Here is an 8,369-nt window from a genome sequence, read left to right as displayed (position 1 = left end):
TATTGACCGAGATGTTTGCAAGACAGCCTCTCCTTCTTTCGAATCTAGTTGCGTCACGGATGTGTTTGTTTATGTGCTTGTCCCGCTACCACAGGCTCCCTAACGTGAAATGCTATGTTGTATGTCGACAATAAAACAATAAGAATCTGCAAAATGCTCTATGCTCTACAAAGGCATGCACAGATACAGATTTTTACCGATAATCCACTTTGGAAGTTGCTGAAAAAAAGGCTGTAATATAGCGTCTCACTACAATATTTTCCAGCTAATGCCAAAAGTTATACTACATTCGGACAATACAAGCACATTCTTAGACGGTATTTCACATTAAATCTGATTACAATTATCTGCAGAATTTCTAAACAAAATGACATAGATATATTATTTAAACGGTGCTTACTTAACATTTTGCTGCTAATTCGTTAAGGTCAAACTCTAGGAAATAGCTTTGGATCTACTACTGTAAGAAAAGCGATAGGCAAGCCAAACTTAAGAAAAAAGCGTGAGAATTCAAGGTAAAACAATCCTGTTCCTTTATCCGGAATCAAATTCATAAATCATGAATACAACAGATTTATTTATTGCTTGTATAGGTATTTTTCCCTTTGGAATAATCAAGGCCGTGAAATATAAAGTCGAATTTTCAATGTTCGGAGATGAACCATGAAAGTAAAAAACGCAATTTACATGTTTAATTGCTTTCCCTGCACGTTAGGGGTCTACGCGTATCCATAGAAATGCGTATTCATATCAGCATACTTAAATTCAATGTTAGATATGCTTTGTAATTTTCAGTACTGAATCAAACATTAGTCGGTTCGTTAGAAATACCACTAGAGAAATTTGCCTCAAACAGCACACTACGTTTTAGGGTTTTCTTTGTGGGGAGAACTACATCTTGTCCAATATTTGCAGATGGAGATGAAACTATACTTGGTATTGAAATACGTAAAAAATATGTTGCTAGTATATTGCAAAAAGTATGATAATGCGGAGGTTCCCTTACGTCCAATAACTGACGTCAGACTTCAGAAGGACAAACTTTTAAATTGTCATTATTTTCTGAGGCGAAGAAGCGGACAAAACCAGAAGCAGCAAAAATTAAAGTATATGTAAGATGTCGGTCCCACTATTTTACTACTACAATCTAAACCTAACTACATATAAAATCAAGTTAGGGTAACATGACCACCCTTTTAGGAACCTCAATAAATGCATTTATCCATTTGAACATTTGGCAACCCATGGTACCCTATACTTACCCCCTCATGGTAGGGTCGTCATTTTTAATAGGAGACGAATATATCTGTTGACTCGAATCACCTGGCTTACCGATTGACGGACGTGGGAAAGATGCTCCCCATTGGTTTAATAGAAGTTCACTTAAGTAACGGAGACACTGGCACGTCATCTAGTAAAACACAACAGTATTATATTTTGCGCATCCTGTTAATGACAAACCAAGTTTTTAGGTCCACAAAAGTGGGAGAAAGTTTCTAACCAGAGCTATGGTTAAGCATGTGGAGCGCGGAATTGTGGGGTTTGAGAAAATGATTCGCATGGATTTTTGTTTTTCCGGGAGTCAAGTTGTGGTGTGATTTTACGACTTTCCTTGTGTTTGGTTGGATTTAGTTCTATATAGGATAAGTGGTTGTGAAGATGGGTGATATGCAGAGTTAGAATTTTTCGTGGATTGAAGTGTCGAAATTGTGGATTTTGTTTTTCGGAAACTAATATCGCAGAGGGTATATATTTTTACACAGTTTCCGACCTAGGGTTTTCTTCATTGGAAATGGTCTACAGGACGTTTTTCATGTGTACTCTGTGCTGACGATCTGTATTGCCTATAGTATAATTCAATAAACTCTCGTTTTGGTTCAGCATTTTAGCAATTCTCTTTCTTTTGGTCATAATATGGTGTATGTGCTTTTCGATGGCTAACGAGACCGAAATTTCCTTGCCCGGAAGGTCAGGGGTTTTTTTTGTGCTCTAAGCATTTGCTGTCTAAATAAGTCAGTGCATTTTTTAACAAACGATATTGTTTGAAATGGTAAAAAACTTGCTGTTGCTTTTTCGCTGGTGTAGATATTTTTTCTTGCAAATACCGATATTTCGGGAACCACTTGTTCAAGATTGTTAGCACTGATGAAGGGAACCTAATATATGTCAGTGCAATTGACGGACGAAACGGGAATGGAAAGCAACAAAAGATACTTGGACTTTACCATGCCTTTGGAGGAAAATATGTTTAGGTGAAAATGCAAGAAGGTGATCTTAACTCAAAATTACTCACTTATCCTACGTTATCTGCCTTAAACTTTTCCTAATGGTTGGCTACAAGAAAGTGCTGCAAAATATTTCAAGTTCCAGTGACTTATTCTAATTTTTTATGCAGCTTTCTATAAAAGAACGACTCATGGTTTTGCCCAGGGCAAGGGAAAAGTATGAGGGAAAGTGGCTACAAATGGTGCTCACTCCTTTATATATAATTGCAAACATGTCGTGTTGAGTCATAACCTTTGAAGAAGTTGACTTTTGCTTAGGGATCGAGGGAGTCTTGAGTCCGCATCCACTCCATGAAAGGACCAGTCATAGTGTCAGCCGCCTTATGTAAACGCTTAAATCTACGACATAATACTCCCAAACAATAATTCAAACTTGCCTATTCTCCCCATCAGACTCGCTGGTTCAACTTTACCAATCAATTTCAACAACCCGAAATGAGCACAAAGCCCGATAAGCAGCAAAAGCAAATAATCGATCGTGCTTCACAAAATCCCAACTATTGCCCTGGAGAAATGCTCTGCAACTACTATTATTTGCCCACTTCTATCCCAAACTTCCAGTTCGCTAACTCACTCGGTTAAATACAGCCTTCTTATCCTTAGAACCGATTTCTTCTTCCTGATTTATTACAACACACTAACGATAGTCCGCTTCCTTGTTAGAAGACAAACTTTCGAAGCTGAAGAACATCCTTGATTTCCATTCGCATCTCTGAAACCTAATCCTTAGCTTCCTAGATGTGCAGCAATCCAAAATTAAAGTCCAGCAATAGCTATCTTCCCCGTATATTTACCCTGTTGATTTGATTTGATTTCGTTGTTGTTCTATGCCATGAGAATCTTCAACACAATTTTTTCCTACTGCTTTGCGACATCATTCAAATTATAAAGAACCAAGCCGAGTTTGTCAAGAACTGCAGACCTATTAATGCAATACATGCTGCACAGTTGCTATGAGAAATCCGCAAGAAGTATTGCTTTCTCCACATTCCATGACTGGGTCTGGAGAAAGCGCTTACTCGTGTGCCAAACAAACTCATCTAGTGTGCACTGCAACAACCCACAGCATCAGAGGAACTAATACGATGCTCTACCAAAGAGTAAAGTTTAAAGTATGGTAAGTACATCATTATACCACTCCATCTCTTTCTGTCCTTATCAATGAAGCACCCTCTCACACTCTTCTTTGTTTCGTTCTTTGGATACTGTTGTGCGGAACTTCCAACCTCTAAGCATGTCTCTGTACTGATGATGTGATCCCAAAATGTCACACCAAAGCTGGTCTCGAGCAACTTCTCCAAACAAGCAACAAGGTTTAAAACTGAATCTGAACAAAACAGAGTTTTTGAGAACCAACGCCAATGAAGCAGGTACTGTCACTTCCAGTAATAGCAGCCTACACAGGACTGAAGAACCTAGAAAATTCACTGTAGACAATTCGATCGGAACGTCAGAGCAACTCATTAAATATGAGACATTGCTAAGCTAACCCAAATTAGTGCTAGCAATGCTAGCAGACGGCTAGAGAACAAAGCATAGGACTTACTAGAACTAAATCATCCCCCGTGGAACACCAACTGTTGAAATTCCGAATACATTTTAGCATAAACTTTATGTCGCATGCGGTCGATTGTCATCGTAAGACGAAAATTGTGTTTTCTCAGAATACGTAATAATTCCGTAATTGTCTGGATCAAGGCAATACAATTTTTGGTAAAAAAACAAAAAAATGGGGCGGACTTTGGAAGGCACCCGCTTGGAAGCCATCTACAGAGTCATTAGCAGTAGACCAGTATAACCAGTTAGATTTCGTTCGAAAATCAGAATGATTGTCGATTGCAAAGATCATGGATAAGGTAAGGTTGGACAGGCAACACGAAAAATGTACAGTTAATTGCTATCACATGCCCGTTGAACAAATTGTTTATTTTGGCATTACAATAAACTCACACTTTCTCATCATCCTAGACGTCAACAAGGCATTAAGTCGTGCAAACGATGCTTTTAGATCACTACTACCCATTATCCGATGATACTTTATGACTCCACCCCGTTTTCATGGATAGATGCATGGTGAAATTCCTAGAAAGGTATCTGTCACAACCGCTGAATGTATTGGAATTGAAATCAGTGAAGAAAACTTCCTGCGGAACAACCTCCTCATGCCCATTCAACAGGGAAGCTAGAATAGACTTCCATAGAGGTGATCAGTCCCACCGAAATACAGTAACATACGACACCTTTTAATTGATTTCCCACCCCCATTCTAAACTCGATCTCTTTCCCCTCCCTACACTTCGCCTCCCACACACTAGGTTTTCCCCAAGGTGCTGCAGATCATCGATGGCATTTTGTATGCAATTTTATTAGTTTAATTTAAGTTGGAATCACTCAAAGCTTACCCTGCTCGCCTCTTACGGCAGGCAACTTAAAATTTTAAAACTATACTGTTACCGAAAATAACCTCACAGCTACGACGCTATCGAAAACGGACCCCCTGTAGCGGGGGTCCTCAGAATGCTCGCTTTCCTCAATTTGAGCGGGAGTTTCAACAATATAAGTTGGACATTCTGGGCATAAGTGCCACACTAATGGCAATGTAGTTTTATCCGGTACCAAGTTGTCTCTGACAGCTACTGCAAGGCGTGGCTTGCGAACAGGTTTCTGCAGAATTCTGACTGCAAAATTCCGGTCCAAGTTAAGGAGCATCACGATTGTGCAGTACTATGCACCAAAGGAGACTTCCAATTTGGTATAGTGGAGAAGGATGCTTTCTACGAGCAGTTGAACGCAGTTCAAGGAGGTTTATTAAAGATGACATTGGGATCGTGATGGGGGATCTGAATGCTAAGGATGAGCTCTCACAACACCTTGCTCGGAAATGTGATGGGGAAGCATAGTCTTGGCAACCGTAATGATAATAGCGGGAGGTTTGGAGATTTGTGGAACTTTCACCGCCTCGTTATTAGTGACACGTTCCTTAAGCACAGAGTCTACTATAAAGTCAATTGGGTTTCCACTGACATCGTACCATCAATCAGTTGTTTAATGAATGTGGGTAGCATTGTGTGATTTATGAATGTGCTGATATTGGCCCCGAAATGGATCATCATCTGAGGGTCGCTTACGATCTTGTTGTGCCCGCCGCTTCTCGTAGGCTTGGAGAGCTGCAACCTCCCAAGTTCAACACCGACCGCTTGTATGATCTAACTGTGAAATGGCTAGTCACACAATAATAAACATAATAATAATAATCGTTGACGCAACAATCCATATTGGATCAGAGCCCAGAAGTGTGTTCCTCATCATCAACGACGCAACAACCGATATCCGGTCTAGGCCTGCCTTTATAAGGAACTCCAGACATCCCGGTTTTGCGGCAAGGTCCACCAATTCGATATCCCTAAAAGCTGTCTGGCGTCCTGACCTACGCCATCGCTCCATCTCAGGCAGGGTCTGCCTCGTCTTCTTTTTCTACCATAGATATTGCCCTTATAGACTTTCCAGGCTGGATCATCCTCATCCATACGGATTGAATAACCCGCCCGGATTTTATCCACAACTTGACGGTCATGGTATTGCTCATAGATTTCGTCGTTATATAGGCTACGGAATCGCCCATCCTCATATAGGGGGCGAAAAATTCTTCGGAGGATTCTTCGCAATTTTTCTTGCTAAGAACCCAAGTCTCCGAGGAATATATGAGGACTGGCAAGATCATTGTCTTGTACAGTAAGAGCTTTGACCCTATGGTGAGACGAGGGTCTGTTAGCTGACAACAACCGTGCGCGGATTTCATTATCGTAGCTGTTATCGGTTGTGATTTTCGACCCTAAATATGAGAAATTATCAACGATCTCAAAGTTGTATTCTCCTATCTTTATTCTTCCCGTTTGACCAGTGCGGTTTGATGTTGTTGGTTGGTTTGTTTTCGGTGCTGACATTGCCACCATATTTTGTCTTGCCTTCATTGATGTGTAGCCCAAGATCTCGTGCCCATCGCCGCCTGCTCGATCTGGATGAAGGCAGTTTGTTCGTACGTTGTCGGTCGTTCTTTCCATGTTGGGTGGACTTAAAGACGATCGTACCTCTTGCATTTACCTCAACATCTAGGGCCAGGTTAAAGAGAACGCATGATAGGGCATCCTATTGTCGTAGGCCGTTGTTGATGTCGAATGGTCTTGAGAGTGATCCTGCTGTTTTTATCTGGCCTCGCACATTCGTCAGGGTCAGCCTAGTCAGTCTTATCAATTTCGTCGGGATACCGAATTTTCTCAAGGCCGTGTACAGTTGGCTATGCTATCATAGGCGGCTTTAAAATCGATGAATAAATGGTGCAACTGGTGTTCATATTCCAACAGTTTTTCCACTTTTCGAGTTCACAGACCTGTTGGTTCTCCCAGGCTTCCTTTTTTCGTCTGTGAAGTCGCTTCTCCGCTCGCTGGAGGTCGTGATAAGACTCCGCGCGTGCCCGCGTCCTTTGAGAAGTGAAGTGTGTTAGAGCACTTCATTCAGAAGATTTTGAGGTCCAAAGCGAAGTGCGCTAGAACTGCAGAGGCAAAAAGAGTTGGACTGAACATAAATATAAAACAAAGGTGCTCAGCCTAACGGGTCACCGCATTCTCCTTATCTGCTTTAAGGGGCGAAGCATCGAAGGTGTCCATGAACTTGTATATCCAAGAAGCATGGTTTGGTTTGGTTTGATCAAATTGACACTGTTCTGTACTAGGGTTCTTTCTAAGTTATAAGGATAGCACATGGAAAGTGAACCCTACTGTTATTCCAAACCTCCAAGATTTCATCTAAACCTACCTGCGTCATACCATCGAAGTACGCTTGCCTGAAACTATCACAAACAAAGAACTTGGTATGGCCACAGGTCTGACACTCGTACGTGATATGATCGAAAGGCGAAAGTGAGAGTGGATAGATGGCACGTTAAGGAGGACGATAATTACTACGCTAAGAAGTGACATCTACTCTCCGAAGATGGCCAACGAGTGGGTCGCCTCAAGAGTGATTGACGCAGAACAGTAGAGAAGGAGTACGAGCGTCTCAGGAAATCGTGGGGGAGCTGAAGCCCATTTCAGATAACTGCAAACGATGGGGCGCAGATGTCATTCACGCACTACACCTCACTAAATGGTGAATGGCAACCACATATATATATACATACTATATATAGGTCCCTTATGCCTAACCTTGAATTCAGTTAACCAATAAAGTTTCTGTTAGGTCAAGTGTGTTTCAAATGTAATATCCACTATTTATATATTGTATAAAGCGTTGTTTGAGAACAAAAAAAACTATAGCGCTATGACAAGGAAATGTCTGTACCCTTGAAAGCGTCAAAACAGTTGGAAAGCCCCAGCTGGCATCGTGACAAAACAACAACAGGATATTCCGCAGTTCAACAATATTCGAAAACAGGGAACATCATTGAATCGAGAAGAATGGCCGGACCTTCATAAGGCCAAGGGCCAACATCGGAATGTAGTGTAATAAAAAATTATGTGAATGATTTTGCTACGGATACTTCACGAACTCCTGTGTTCACACCAAAACATCGGATCCTGATCTAAATCAAGGACGTTGATTGCATTTTCTTGTTTACCATTTTGCAATGGCCTTGCTATTTACAAAATATTTTTTATGAAAAAAATACAACTGAAACTTGATTTCATCAAATATAATAGACGAAGTCAGTAAACATAAGGCAACTCCGTCGTGTGAATCAGGGGCACATCAATCATTTTTCACATAAAAAAGCGATAGTAATGAGACTGCATATTTGCCAGATTAAGTATATTTGCTAAGAAGTCAATGAACTTCTTGGCGCTAGTATGAAACGACACCAAAAAGATGATCAGTGAACAGAAACTAGTTTGCAAGTCATCTAAAACAAAAACGGGAGTTAAACCCAATTGGGTATTTTCACCAATAATACTTAATGCCATGAATACCCACCTCACATTACAGAGAAAGATGTTCAACCAAATTTATGGAAAAATAGCCAAGAAGACAGCCAACCATCCGCTCACAAATTTACGACAAAATTCAATCAGTTCATTCCAATGCTGTCAA

This window comes from Hermetia illucens, chromosome 3 (assembly GCF_905115235.1).
Source record: "Hermetia illucens chromosome 3, iHerIll2.2.curated.20191125, whole genome shotgun sequence".
NCBI lineage: Eukaryota > Metazoa > Arthropoda > Insecta > Diptera > Stratiomyidae > Hermetia > Hermetia illucens.
The sequence above is the reverse complement of the archived record's forward strand: the minus strand, read 5'-3'. Positions refer to the sequence as shown.